Consider the following 14,190-nt stretch of genomic DNA (forward strand, 5'->3'; position numbering starts at 1 on the left):
CAGCATCAGTTAACCTGGTAGGAAATAACACAGAAAGGGAGAAGAGATCTCCACTGGAGAGTAAGAACACCAAGGTCAATGTGTGGGAAAATGAAGTTGGAGGGGATGGTTGCCAGGGCAACTGGAAAACTTGTGTGTGAAACTTTGGTTTCTCTGACTTCCAAGACAGGGCAGGATTCTTGAGAAAGACATTGGTGTAAGAGTCTTGTATTTTTCCAGTTGAACTCAATAAGACTCGGTGAGTGAAACCATGTTATTATTGCTGCAGTTTAAACATTAAATTGCTGCTAATTTTGAATGAAATCATAGTGTTATTGGAATAGAATAGTATAAGAAGTCAGTAGGAATATCATTCCTGCCCTATCTACCTAACCTTACTGAAGAAGGGCTAATGGGCACAATTACCTCCTCTTACACCCTTTGAGCTGAAGGAGTTCACGATATGCTATTCAATAGCTCTTTGGGAGAAAGATATGGGGTGGCTTCTATTAATTGATTAAATAAATGGGTGGATAATTATGGAAACCAGAGCTGTGATCACCTAAGGTCTAATTTCCATTGGAAGGTAGGTTATCCTTGAGAACTTGGTGTGTATGACTGGTTTTCCTTAGACAAAGGACTCTTGTTAATAGTGTGTTAATAACAGACAGGATTTGCCTAGGAAATATCAGTTTCTTAAGTCCTATCATCTCTGTCTGTTTGTCTCAGCTTCTTCTTGTTCCTCTGAATCCCATTCCACAGTTCCTCCTAGTTCAGAGTTACTGAGAGTCCCTTAGACTTGGCATCTCCCCAGTTCTCAGAAATCAGGACTCTTGGAAAGGGAGAAATAGATTGGTTGAGTTGGAAATTGTGCTCCTGAATAATTCTTACTTCCGATGCACATAGTGTGTGTTCAATAAATTGTAATTGAGTGAAATGAATTAATTAAAAAGCTGTGATTAGATTGCTATCATTAGGATATTTACTTGCTCCTTGAAAATGATGGAAAGTCCCCTAACACTTACTCACAAAGAAGGGTCAAAGCTGTGGATTGTCAGGTTAACATGGAAGTCTAGATAGTATCTTGTCTGGGTCTGTTATTATTTTTTGAAGGAACAATTCCTTATTTTTCAATTATTCTTAGGCAGTTTTTCAAAGGAAAAAAACTCAAATAAATGAAGATAAAACAATACCAACATCTGTGCACGGATTCCAGAAATGTTCTTTAAATTCTGTTTACCTGTGAGGATATTGCTATTAACTATAGAATCTTCATATCAGCTAAACTTTGAGGTGGTCTTGCCTTCTGTAAAATTTTCAGTGATTAATCAGATTACAACCACTCATTGCTAAGGTAAAGGAGAATCTTCACTAAAATTAAAAAGAATAATATTTCTGAAATGCCATTGATTATTTTCAAATTCATCCTGGGTGTTATATAGATCTAATACATACATAATATACATTATACTACATATATATGTATATATTTTTTCCTTCTCATTGCCAGATTGACCTGAGTTTACTGTAGGTTGGGAAACCAAGCAGAAAACACTTAATTTGCTTAATTACCTTAAAAACTTCTATAACATAACATTCTGTCTCCAAGTGGGCATATTATAAAGCAGTTTTATTTTACTATCATAAAACATTTCATTAGGGTATTTTTGTGATTTCTTTTGTCTTTTCTAATATACTTTTTTCTTTCTTCAATCATACAGTGTAACATAAACTAAAGACATTTTGACTTTATTGCTTATAAAACAAGAACATATAATTTGAAAAAATATGGATTGCCACATAAACTTCTCATTAACTACAAGTTAAAAAGTATGTGCAGTTCTTAGTAGTACTGATATAGTAGTATATATAGTTGTAGTAGTATTGAGCCCTACTGTTCAATTTTATTTAATTTTTTTAAAGTATTTTAACGGTCAGTGTGTTCTCTAATATCTACTCTTGTAGATAAAGATTCTCTTCCCTAGACTATAATGCTAATTTCAGAAATAAAATATATAGACATTAAATGAACTAAACATGTAGAAAATTCTTCTAAACTTGTGTTAATTCTATGGCAAGAACCCGAGGCATTGATTATTGAAGTTATAGATGTAGAAAACAATGAATCCAAATGCTTTTCCCTAGTATTGTTAGAAAACTAGAAGTAGTTTTCTGGTGTTGTCTGGATTAACTATCATATGTAATCACAGCCCAGCATTTATAATTTTTAGTGAACTAATATATTCATCACATATTTTACTTTATATTATCAAACAATTGTCAGAAAGGAAGAAGTCACTAAGTGCTATTTTTTCTAACTTAGTTTTTTTTGTTTTTAATACTTGAGTTGCAATTCATTGTCTTTTTCTGAAAAATTTTCCAACAGAGGAAAGTAAGCACAATTATAATCATCACTAATGTTGATTTTTAATTTTGATTAAAATGTGTCAATAGTAGGTACGACAAGAGAGCCGATATTTATTAACAATGTGCTCCAAAAAAAAGGAAAATGAAAATATGACTAAATGGATGTAATTAGAATTAAGAAATGGAAAGGAAAAATATTGTAGTAATGAAGTAAATCTCCCAAAGAATATTTACTTCAAAATTCTGATGATTTATCATTCTGAAATATCTCTTAATCCAGTGCTTCTTAATATTTAATGTGAACTCATATCCTTTGGGATTCTTTCTAAAATGAGATTCAGATTCAGTAGGTCTGGCAGGGAGCCTGAGATTGCAACAAAATACTGCTGATGCCATTGATCTGTATATAACAGTTGGAGTAGCAAGGGTCTGGAGAACAACCTGAGAACTAAACTAAAAAAATTAGCATATCAAACATAAAATTAAGTACAAAGATTGTAACTAGTTAAACTGAAGAGATAAAAACACAATTTCAGGATTATAACTGAAATATCTGGAATAGTAGCAGACATTGAAATACTAACCTGTAAATCTTGTACAATATGCTACTGAACAATTACTAAATTTTTATAGAGAATGAAAAATGGAAGACAAATAATTGTTGATTCCTTGAAGGGTGAGGGATTGAGCATCTGAATTTTATTTGAATCTTTCTTAATCTGGCTTCCAGAGATGCACTTCAGAGGCTTTGTGGCCTCCTAAAAAATGTTTGAAAGATTTCATTGTGACCATGTTGTGCAGTTTCTCAAGGGAGGAGCAACACAGATTCCAGAAGTGAAGTGGCTATAAGAAAAGTGGTCTGAAGAGACTCTGGAGCCTGATTCCTCAGTTATCACCTTGAAGTAGAAAAGAAGTGGCTGCAGACCAAAGTCATAGCTGTATATTCTATACCTATATGTATGTCCATACACATGTGATGCATATATATACACACATAACCTCATGTGTATATGTATGTATACATATGTGCACATATGGATATACACATATACATACATAAGCACACTGTTTATAATTTGCTAACATACTTAAAGAAAATCATTTAGTCTTTTAAGAGTCAAAATATTGATTTTTAGCTAAGTTTTTTTAGTAGCTTTCTTTTGTGTAATTACATATAAAAATAGGTAATAAAGGAGTTGCAGTCATACTGAGGAATAAATGATGTGTAGTTTTATTTCAGTGCATCTATGACAGAAAATAGCTAAGGTTATTTATATATTTTAATACACATTTATCTTGAATTATAACAAGTATAAGTACATTTATCATTTTGAAAATAATATACTTCAGTTTTCTTTGCAAATAATTATATGAATAAAACATGTAAAAATACAATTCAGAACTTGACATTGCATCATCATAACATTTGGAAATAAAAAGGAGCAATCAAACTATATCAAATTTCATAAAATGTACAAAGCACAACATTTGCACTTATATATGTGATAATTCTACAAAATTTTGTATAAGAAAGTTAGTTTATTTACTCACTGTAGAAGCTGGAAGAAGAAGCTTTCAAATGAACTTAGACTATTTATTTTGAGAAAACAAAGCAGAAAAATCAGCAACAGAAAGTGAAATATAAGATTATCTGAAAGTATCTTCCAGTATGACTGTTACTTTTTTTTGGCTAGTTCTAAACCTCTGAAGAAGATGAAATAGGAAGTTAATAGAGGTAATAGGAGGAATTAGGTGGAATAAAGATTTCATCTAACTTAAAATTAATTAAACAGTCTTTCAAGGAAGAGTGTGGAGTATCTCAAAAGCCACCTGTCATGAACTATGATCATAGTTCAGCTGATGATGGTATCATTTTTGGGTAAATTATCCTGTTTGCAATTGATAAGATTTCATCTGTATCATATTGTCAAAATTTCAAATATGTATATAAAAACAACTAAAATATGTATTAATTTTAAGATCCCTATAGGGGACAGCCTTGTTATTAATACAGTGAAGAGCAGATGCTGTAGCATATGGCATACTAACTCATATTTATGTTAATTTTATGTAAATAGGATTTTAATATAGCAACATTAATCTCTTGTTGCTTTGGTTTTCTGATATATCACTTTACCCTCTTTTTGGATGAGATTAATGTAGGTAGTTTTGACTTTCTTAAAAGTTCCTTTTTAGTCCTGTAAAAAGCAATGAGTTACTCAAATCTTTAATACGTATGTTTAAATAGAATGTCAGATCAATAAAGAAACTAAGAATTTATCTAAATCTTGTTCTCTTGCTTGGCTGAAGGAGACTTAAAAAATACTAATGAGAAACAATATGTATCAGTGGAGAAAATAAATGTCTAAATTTATTTCAGCTAAATAAGTATGAATTGGACAGGTAAAATAGACTGGAGGAAAATTCTCCCAAATTATATTCTTAACTTGAGGATGCTATTAAAATTGTATTTACATTTATTTTATTTTAGAAGTTAAAATACTAGGTGGACACTATTTTTATTAAGGAGATTCAGGTTAACTGTTTTTAAGGCCTTGTCATACGCTTTTAGGTTATAAGCACAAAGATGTACCCAGTTTATTGATTTAACAGTAATGCAACTAAAACATTTATTTTAAAAATTGATATATTAGACATATAACATAGTATTAGTTTTACGTGGATATTGTGTTAGTTTTACTTTAGGTGATTTGGCATATGTAAACATTGTGAAATGATCACCACAATAAGTCTAGTTAATCTCTTATGTATAACAACACATAGTTACAGATTTTCTTTTTTCCCTTGTGATGAGACCTTTTAAGATCTACTCAGTTAGCAACTTTCAAATCTACAGTTCAGTATTTACTATAGCCATTGTGCTGTCCATTACATCTCCAGGACTTACTTATCTTATAACTGGTAGTTTGTACCTTTTGACCATCTTCACCCATTTTCTTCATTCCCCCAGCCACTCTCCTGGTAACCAGCAGTCTGTTCTCCAGATCTATCAATTCACTTTGTTCTTTTTTCAGGTCTCAAATAAAAGTGAGATCTTGCAGTATTTGTCTTTGGCTGACTTATTTCACTTGGCTTAATGCTCATTTTTATTACTATAGTTTTCAGAATAAAAATGTAACACCTAACATTCTTATAGATGAACTATAATAGAGGAAATTTACCTCTTTAGTTTACTCAGAATTGTATAAACATTATACTGAAAGGAGATACAAAATGGACTGCTAGAAGTTATTTTGATATTTATTATAAATTAACAGCAATTTATACTAAATTAATGTATTGAGTTTTAACTTTATTTCAATTTATATTATGAATTGGGATATTATTATACTATAGTTAACATATCTTATAATCCAACATTAAAGGATATTTAAAACAGAAAATAAGCCACCTAAATCTCACTCCAGTAACAAATTGTATTGGTTTGTGATCTGGATTTGGAGGCGTCTGGGAAGGAAATTGCTTGTAATATTTGCACACTTAAAATAAAGATTTTCATGGTGTTTAGCAAACATTGTTTTTAGAAGGTCAGGTTTATATTCATATAACTACGAAGCAGAAATACATACCATTTTGCTTTTGTGATTTGACCAACTAAATCAAGATCCAGTCAGAGTTTTAAAAATGTGTAACTTTAGTCTATATTGAGGAGTAATATAATTTAATTCTATATAAAATCAACTTCCTTAAGTAAAGGGAATCTGTAGTGATAAATATATGAATGATATTTTTGAGGGCAACTGATGAATATTTGAGTGAGCACCAAAGACTGTTATGGAATAGAATGATATTAAGCCCCTAATTCCCTAAACGGATAAACTCAGATTTCAACAAGTGATTTGTAATCCTATGGGCTCATTTGTGATGCATGTGAAATCTCTTTTGTGAAATAAGTTTACATAGAAATGTATTTTAAGTGCACACTGAAAATGAAAACCTTTGTTATTTGATAGTACGTGAAATTATGACACAAAATGTGCCTACATTAATTCTGAAGGAAGTATCAATTTACTAGTAGTAAGCCTAATGCTGAAATGTAATTGGCATGTGAGATTATCATTTTATCATGATTTGAGCAGAATGCATTGTTTGATGAAATATTTAGGGCAGAGAGCAATTTTAAGAGAGAAAATATGTGACTTCTCACATCTCACTCTTCATAGAACAATGTTTTTCTGCCTAATCAAGTTACCATTTAAAATCTGATCCTAGATATTTTATAACTATTGAATTAATGATTGCTGCTATCCCGCAAAACAGTTTCAACCGCTGAAATATAACTTACTTTTGGAAATCTGATGAGGCGTGTAAAACCTCTTAGCTGGAATCCTGAATTCTTCAAAAAGCCAACCCATTCTTTGCCATTGTGGTAAATACTCAGTTTATTGTTTCAAAGACTATGTGATACCTTGAATGTAAGTGGAAGGGCATAGGATAATATCTCATTTTGCTTCATGATGTGTAATATTTCCTGAAGTGGGCAGTGACATAGACATACCTCCTACAAAGAGTACAATTGTTTTATTTTGGGTGTTTACAAGTCTGGCTCAATGAATGCCATTCTTGTCCAAGGATTCTTACTACAGCCTGCTGACAATATACTTTATGTTTTAAACAAAAATAAAAAATACCAAAGAGAATCCAGAAGTTCTGCTATGCATATAATATCCTGAATAACTGAAATAGAAAATAATTTCTTGATAGATATACATTCATGGCATTTAATTTGGGAAATGACAAGAAAGTGTAGAGAGGCAGAAAACAAAGTGTGTGTAATATTTTAAGTTATCTAGTAAGTGGGTTGATAAATGATATACAATAAGACCACATAATATGAGTCATATCGTTAAATGATTAGACATTTTATTCTGGGAGAACTGTCATTTTGAAAGGTCAATAAATTCTTTTTATTCTTAAAATCTGTGGTTATTGGGATGTCCTGGGAATTTACAATCCAGCCATAGTAAAAGGACAACTCATGTCATCATAAGGAGAATACAATCAGATCATATATCTTTACTTGACAAGAGCTGGCAATTTAATCTGACAAGATTCTTGCCAATGAGGACAGCTTTAGGAGTTCCACTGCTGTGGTAACGATTTGACATGTCATTGAGGGATGTTGTGCAGAAGCCTGACAATACACCAGGACTTGCTAATGCAGTTTAGGATTGCTGTAAAAATTTATTAGAAACCAGAGACTGTAAAATTACTATACTTCTTCAGAACTGTTTTTCTTTCCCTTGCTGAATATTTATGTGATGTTTAATGCACAGCACATGTTTTAAAACTTGTTTCCTGATGGTGTAAAAGGAGTCTATTATAATGCACATGAAATTGCACGAAATTCAATTAAATGCATGAGAGAGTAAGTAGAATGTCCACCTGTAAGCCCATTTTGACAAGATTTTTTTTTTTCATTGATGGTTTTCGTGTCTGTAAATTTTAGGAGTTTCAATAATGGCACTTATGTTTTAAGAAACAAAAGATATTGGCATTCAACTGGGGATTAATTTAACAGAACTTAAAAGCATGTGTGACTTGGAGTTGCAGCATTCTATGTGTTTTATTTAGAAGGGATGAAGGGAACGTCTAAATTTAAAGTTACTATTAATTGGCAATGCAATTGTGGCTGCTGGATGATTCTATACAACCCATAGTAAGAAAAGAAAACAAAAAAAGACAAGGTAGACACATTACATTTCTGTTTGTTTTTCCAGTACGCTGGCTCTTTAAAAGGTACTTCCAAATAGTAATGTGGGTCAACTAATTCCTGGATGTAAATCAGAAAATACCATACCTTTTCACAGCTTCAAATATGTCTGAGCCACCACGTAAGGTAAGTGAGAATACTGATATCAACAAGTAAGACTAAATTTTCCCACTTGCACTCCTGTCATATTCAAGGCAATCTGCTAGCTGCTATGGGAATGCAACTAAAAGAGACACAATCAAAAATACACAGCACAAATACTTAAAAGTTCGAGGCTGACTCATTATGAGGGATATAACCTCAAAGTGAGTGGGGCCAGCATGAAAGCATAATTAAAGGAAGACATATATTGATTTGAAATTTGGCCACTCTGTACTTTAGGATGTTTATCGTTCAAGTGATCAATCCTTTGTATGGATTTACTCAAACAGTTTCAATCATTCTATTCTATTTATTCAGTCTTTTCCTGACCTCTGTAGTAAAGGATAAACTCCATTCTGGCTGTCCTCAACAGGAATCCTTAAGTCTGTCACTTCTTTCTGCCACAGGTACCCGGGGAAAGGCGTATGAGATTATTTGGGAGGAAAGAAACATATTGGGAACGCTCTGAAATGGTTGAAAGACTGAACACGACGATCAGGCATACCTACACAGAGAATACAGTTTGGCAGTCAATCCATCATTGCTTTATTTCCATTTAAGAATGGAGCAATTTTTGCCTTGAGGATTGCGACTGCTCACTGAGTTGCATTTCAGACTTTGCTGCATTTCCTCTGCATTCTGCAGACTTGGCACTCCTACTCCACTTCGCACTAATTGTGATTGCTGACTCGTGCCTGGATGGGAGGCTGCCAAAAGGGCAGGTATCCCAGAGAGACATCATTACCCAGGTTGGCAAATACCTGAGAGCCCCATTTAATGATACAATCTTATTTTTTACAGCATGGGGCAGGCTTCCAGTCTCACAGCATCCATTCCTGGATGTAATATTGTTTGGCAAAAGCCTTTCATATATTTTTGCAAAATAAAAAGAAATAAACCATGGGGATAGATCAACAGTAGATGATCAGATACCTGGGAAGAGTTGGGAAGATGTGAATAGCTCTAGCTAAACATATTTATCTAATTGCTGAAGAATAAAAGTAGATGCCTTGCTTAGAATAACTTGAGAAATTATATACATAAAGCATAGCTTTCTACAAAGAGCCAGAAGTCTTTTTTTTTTTTTTTTCCACCAGACTTTGCACAGATACTCATTCTGGAATTGAGGTCACTGCTAAGTCATTGAAAACTACGTGGAATGAATATGACAGGGGACAGAAGATCTTTGTAGCACCCAACAGGTTACACAGGATAGTCTTTATATTCACTGTATATTTTAGTGCTGCATTCTCGAAAAGCTAAACGAGCTCTGTTTTACTTGCATAATGATTTTTTTTAAATGAAATGTAATACATGTATATGGTAACAAAAAAAAATCTAACAGTGTAACAAATAAGGTCTCCTTGCTCGGATTCTGAATCCACGTTACCAATGGCAGCCATTGTTAAAATTATTTTTGTACTTTTAAAATTTATCTACACAGGCAAACACACATAAGTATTTGGGCATATCACACTTACACAAACACCTCTTTAAAATACACAGATCAAAGCAAAGTACACACACTGTTTATTTTAATTTATTTTTGTACAGATTGTATATTTCAACACACATGGGTCTCTTGCTTTCTTCTGAGTAACTAAAGAGTAAGATAATACTACATTATACAGATTTGCTGCACTTTCAAAGTGCCATTAAGTACATTTATTATTCACACTTCCAAACATAAATCATCTTGTGCATACCTCTCCTCTGAACATTTAAAGGAGAAAACAGGTTGGATTAATTTTCTTGAAATGAAATTACTGGTCAGTGATCTGATGACTAAAAGTTTGTAAGTATATGATTAAATCACTCTTAAACAATTGCCCCAATTAACACTCACCACAATAAGTACAAAAGTGTCTGATTTTTTACACCCTTGCTAACACTCTGTATTTTTAAAATTTTCAAACTTCATCTTTTTCATCCTGATAGACAAAAAGTGGATTATCATTTACTTTTTTTAAAGCCCAAGCTAATGGGTGAATGTAAGAACTTCAGCTACATTTGAATGTGGGTGACTCAAGTACAGCTTCCAACTGTACAAGTTAAGAAACCCCATTTCAAATTCACAAAATTGCTCACCATGTTAGTGACTATGTATATGAGTCTCTTTTTAATCAGATTAAATTAACCAGTACATAAATTTTATTTTAATAGCCACTGATTCAAGACCACCAACTAAAATTATTGTAGATAATTACGGTTTGAAAATTAATAGTTGAAGATGGGAAAGTTTTTTTTTCTCAAGATTCTAGGTAGATAATTACATTCAATTTAAATCAATCTTTAGTGCGATAACTTAAGTATCTAGCTGCAGGCAAGTAGTATGGGAATAGGATTTTTATAGTAAAAATCCTGAAGTGCAGAGAAATTTCAAGTTAGTGAAGAGTTGAAAGCAAAAAAAAGTTTTTTTCTCTGAAAGTAGTGTAGTTTCATCATCAAAGTGAATTTTGCCGATAATGTTAGGATTGTATTATGAATAAATAGCTATTCATAAGTCTATAAGTAGAAAATACAAATAACCAAAATATATGGTAAATACTTATATTATACCAATTTATTTGCTATCGTATCTGAACTATGTTGGTCATATAAATTTTTTTTGTTGCATGACGCAGCTCAAAGTTTGACACCTACTATACTTTTTCCAGACTGTTGGCTCACAAAATGCACCTTCCACTTCCTAATTAAATCTTATCCGTAGTTTTACAAATGACTTAGTAGAGACAAAGAAAGACAAAAGAAGTGTCTTAGCCTTTATGCAGAGCAAAACCTTACACAATACTATTCTATACTCTTCTCTATGATGCATTTTAATCTTCCACCACTGAAAATGTTCTTCTTGTCCTCTTTTCCTACTTTTGGGGATTCTTGCTTAAGAACAAAGCCCTTATTTCTTAGAACATTCAACTTCATATTTTTAGTAGGTAAAACTCTTGCCAGACAAGACATATATTGGTACTTTCTATGTCAGATTCTCAGTTTCTCCATCTGCTATCTTGTGTTCTCTTACAATTACATTTGTCAAATAAAAATTTGCGCAACTCAAAGCTACTAGGTAGGGAGGATAATTTTAACCTGCCAGTATGTAAACAAAACAACACAGGTAGAAATATGTCTTTTCTCCTAACTCACATTAGTGCCAGTGTATGGGGATATTTACAAAAAAAAAATTTTTTTATATGTAGTTAAATGACTATCTAAAGGTTTAATTAGTTATATAACTTCAGTACAAAATGTAGTGATAAGTGACTCCAAAACATAAATATCTTATTTACACAAAATATGTATCCCATAGAGAAATGTAATCCAGGCTGTCTGGGCCTCTATCATACTGTCTGTTTGAAACATAGAGTTAATTGAACATTGTGAGAAGGGAAAAAGAGAAATTGGAGAATGGTCAGTTTGTTGTCTCTGTCTGGAACTGACACACATGATTTCAAATAAAATTTTATTAGCTAGAATTCATTATATGGGTCTGCCTAAATGATAGAGGGCTGTGAGGTCAAATAATACATTTGCACAGAAGGAAAGGAAAAGAGGATATTGGTGAAGACTAGTAATTTATATAAAATTACTTTTTTATAAAAAGAAAATTTCCCTAAATGATATAATGACTTATTATGAAGCTACAGTAATTAGAGAATATATTGCTGACATAGAGTTGAACGAATTGACCAATGAAATAGAATGAAGAGCTCAAAAAGAGATTCCTGAAAAATTATAATTTTGTTGTCTCACAAAGGTGCTTCTACCATCAGGGAAAAAAGGAGAAACCATTCACTGGAGGTGAAAAAACAGTTATACCTAAGGAAAGAGATGAAATTGAATCTTTATTTCATAGAAAAAATTAGCTTACTGTGTTACACGTAAAAGAAAAATTCAAACTCGTAATAGAAAATATAAATACCATTTAGAATTTGGGTAGGGAGAAAGTTCTTAAACAGAAGAAAAATATAACTACAGTTGACCCTTGAACAGTATGGGGATTAGAGGTACCAACCCCCTGTACAGTTGAAAATATGCATATAACTTTTGACTCCCCTAAAACTTAACTATTGATAGCTTACTGTTGACCAGAAGCCTTACCGATAACACAGACAATTGACACATATTTTTTAGATCTATTATATACTGTATTCTTACAAAAAAGTAAGCTAGAGAAAAGAAAATATTACTAAGAAAATCATAAAGGAGAGAAAATAAACTTACAGTCCCTACTGTATTTACTTTGGTGTCATCTGTTTACAAGATGATGGTCTGTTGATACCTACATCAATATTGTTTCATGATACAAAATGCTGTAGATGTTAAGCATAATATTAACACTAGACATCAGAAAGAAAAATGTGGCAAAGAAATTTGTTTATTTATAGATATAACAATTTATACGTTGATAATAAAGAATCAGAAATAAGATTGCTTTATGGTAGTCTAGTGTAATCGATACAATTGCTTCACTATACATAATGAATTGTTATGAAATTTTCATGACATACAGTGTTATAGTCATATTCATAAAATACAGTATTGGAAACATGTTACATTAAAAAGCACCTATGATGGTAGGCTGATACACAGTTTCTCTCAGAGAAAGAGAGAGGCATACTGTAGGGTAATATAATTCTTTCTCTGAAAGCAAAGTTATGAAACAGTAAAAAAAAACCTGACACATTGCTAATTTTATGTTATATATCACTCACCTTATGCCTATGTAAGGATAGGCTATCCACTGCAATACAAGACTTGCACAAGATATTCTGCATGATGAGTACTTAGGCAATGTTGATGATGACCCCAGAAATGTCTCATACAGTTCTTGCTGTGCACTTATTAGATTTTCATATGAAGACACACATGTATACACAACAGATGAGTTTATTAAATGTATGGCATGATGATTATTTACTCTTCATTAAGTGGAAGTAGATCATCATAAAGGTCTTCATCCTTGTCTTCACATTGAGTAGGTTAGAGAGGAGGAAGAGGGGTTGGGTTTGCTTTCTCAGGGGTCGCAGAGGTAGAAGAGGTAGAGGAGATGGAAGGGAAGGGCATGAGAGGCAGGCACACACTTTTGGTAACCTTTGCATTCCTCTAAAAACCTATCTACATAGTACCAATCCTTCTTCCACCATTTGCTTCAGTTTCAGTGCCTGTATGACATAGAAGGGTCCCTGTTGTAAAAGAAGTTAAGACCAATTCAAATAATCAGAACCTTTCTGACAGATTGTTTACTGTCAATTTGTCTTTTGGCACTGCTTCTTCTATGTCTTCTTCTTGATTGTCTGCCACTGGTTCAGAAGCACTTATCTGTATCAGATCATCTTCTGTTAATTCCTCTAGTGTGGTGACTATTAGCTCTTGTGTATCTCTAAGATCCATATCTTGAAACCCTTCACGGTCCTATCTTTTTTCCCATCTCTACAATCTCTTTCATGATTTTCTTGTTGGCTCCATCATAACCATGTGAAGTCATGCACAACATCTAGACAGTTTTCTCCAGTGAGAATTCATTATCTTGTGTGTAATGGCTTTTTGTGGCTTTTTCTATAACAATGATGGCATCTTCATTGGTGTAATCCTTTCAGGCTTCCATGATGTTTTTTTTATCGGGGTTCTCTTCCACATCATTGGCAATCCTTTCCATAGTGTGCTATGGGTAATGAGCCTTAAAGGTCCTTATAACTCCCTGATCTAGAGGCTGACTTAGAGACATTATGTTCTGGGGCAAAATAGAACACTTAGGCACCTTCACTGTTGAACTCATGGGATTCTGGGTAGACAGAGACATTGTCCAATATCAAAAAGACTTTAAAAAGGCACTTCCTTACCGGCAAGTTCCATTTCCTTACTACAGGGACAAAGCATCAATAGAACCAATTTAGAAAAAAGCATTCTCATTGTCCAGGCTTTCTTTTTGTACAACCAAAAGCCTGGCAGCTGGTGTTTATCTTTTCCCTTCA

Source organism: Camelus dromedarius, chromosome 27 (genome assembly GCF_036321535.1).
Source record: "Camelus dromedarius isolate mCamDro1 chromosome 27, mCamDro1.pat, whole genome shotgun sequence".
Classification (NCBI taxonomy): Eukaryota; Metazoa; Chordata; class Mammalia; order Artiodactyla; family Camelidae; genus Camelus; species Camelus dromedarius.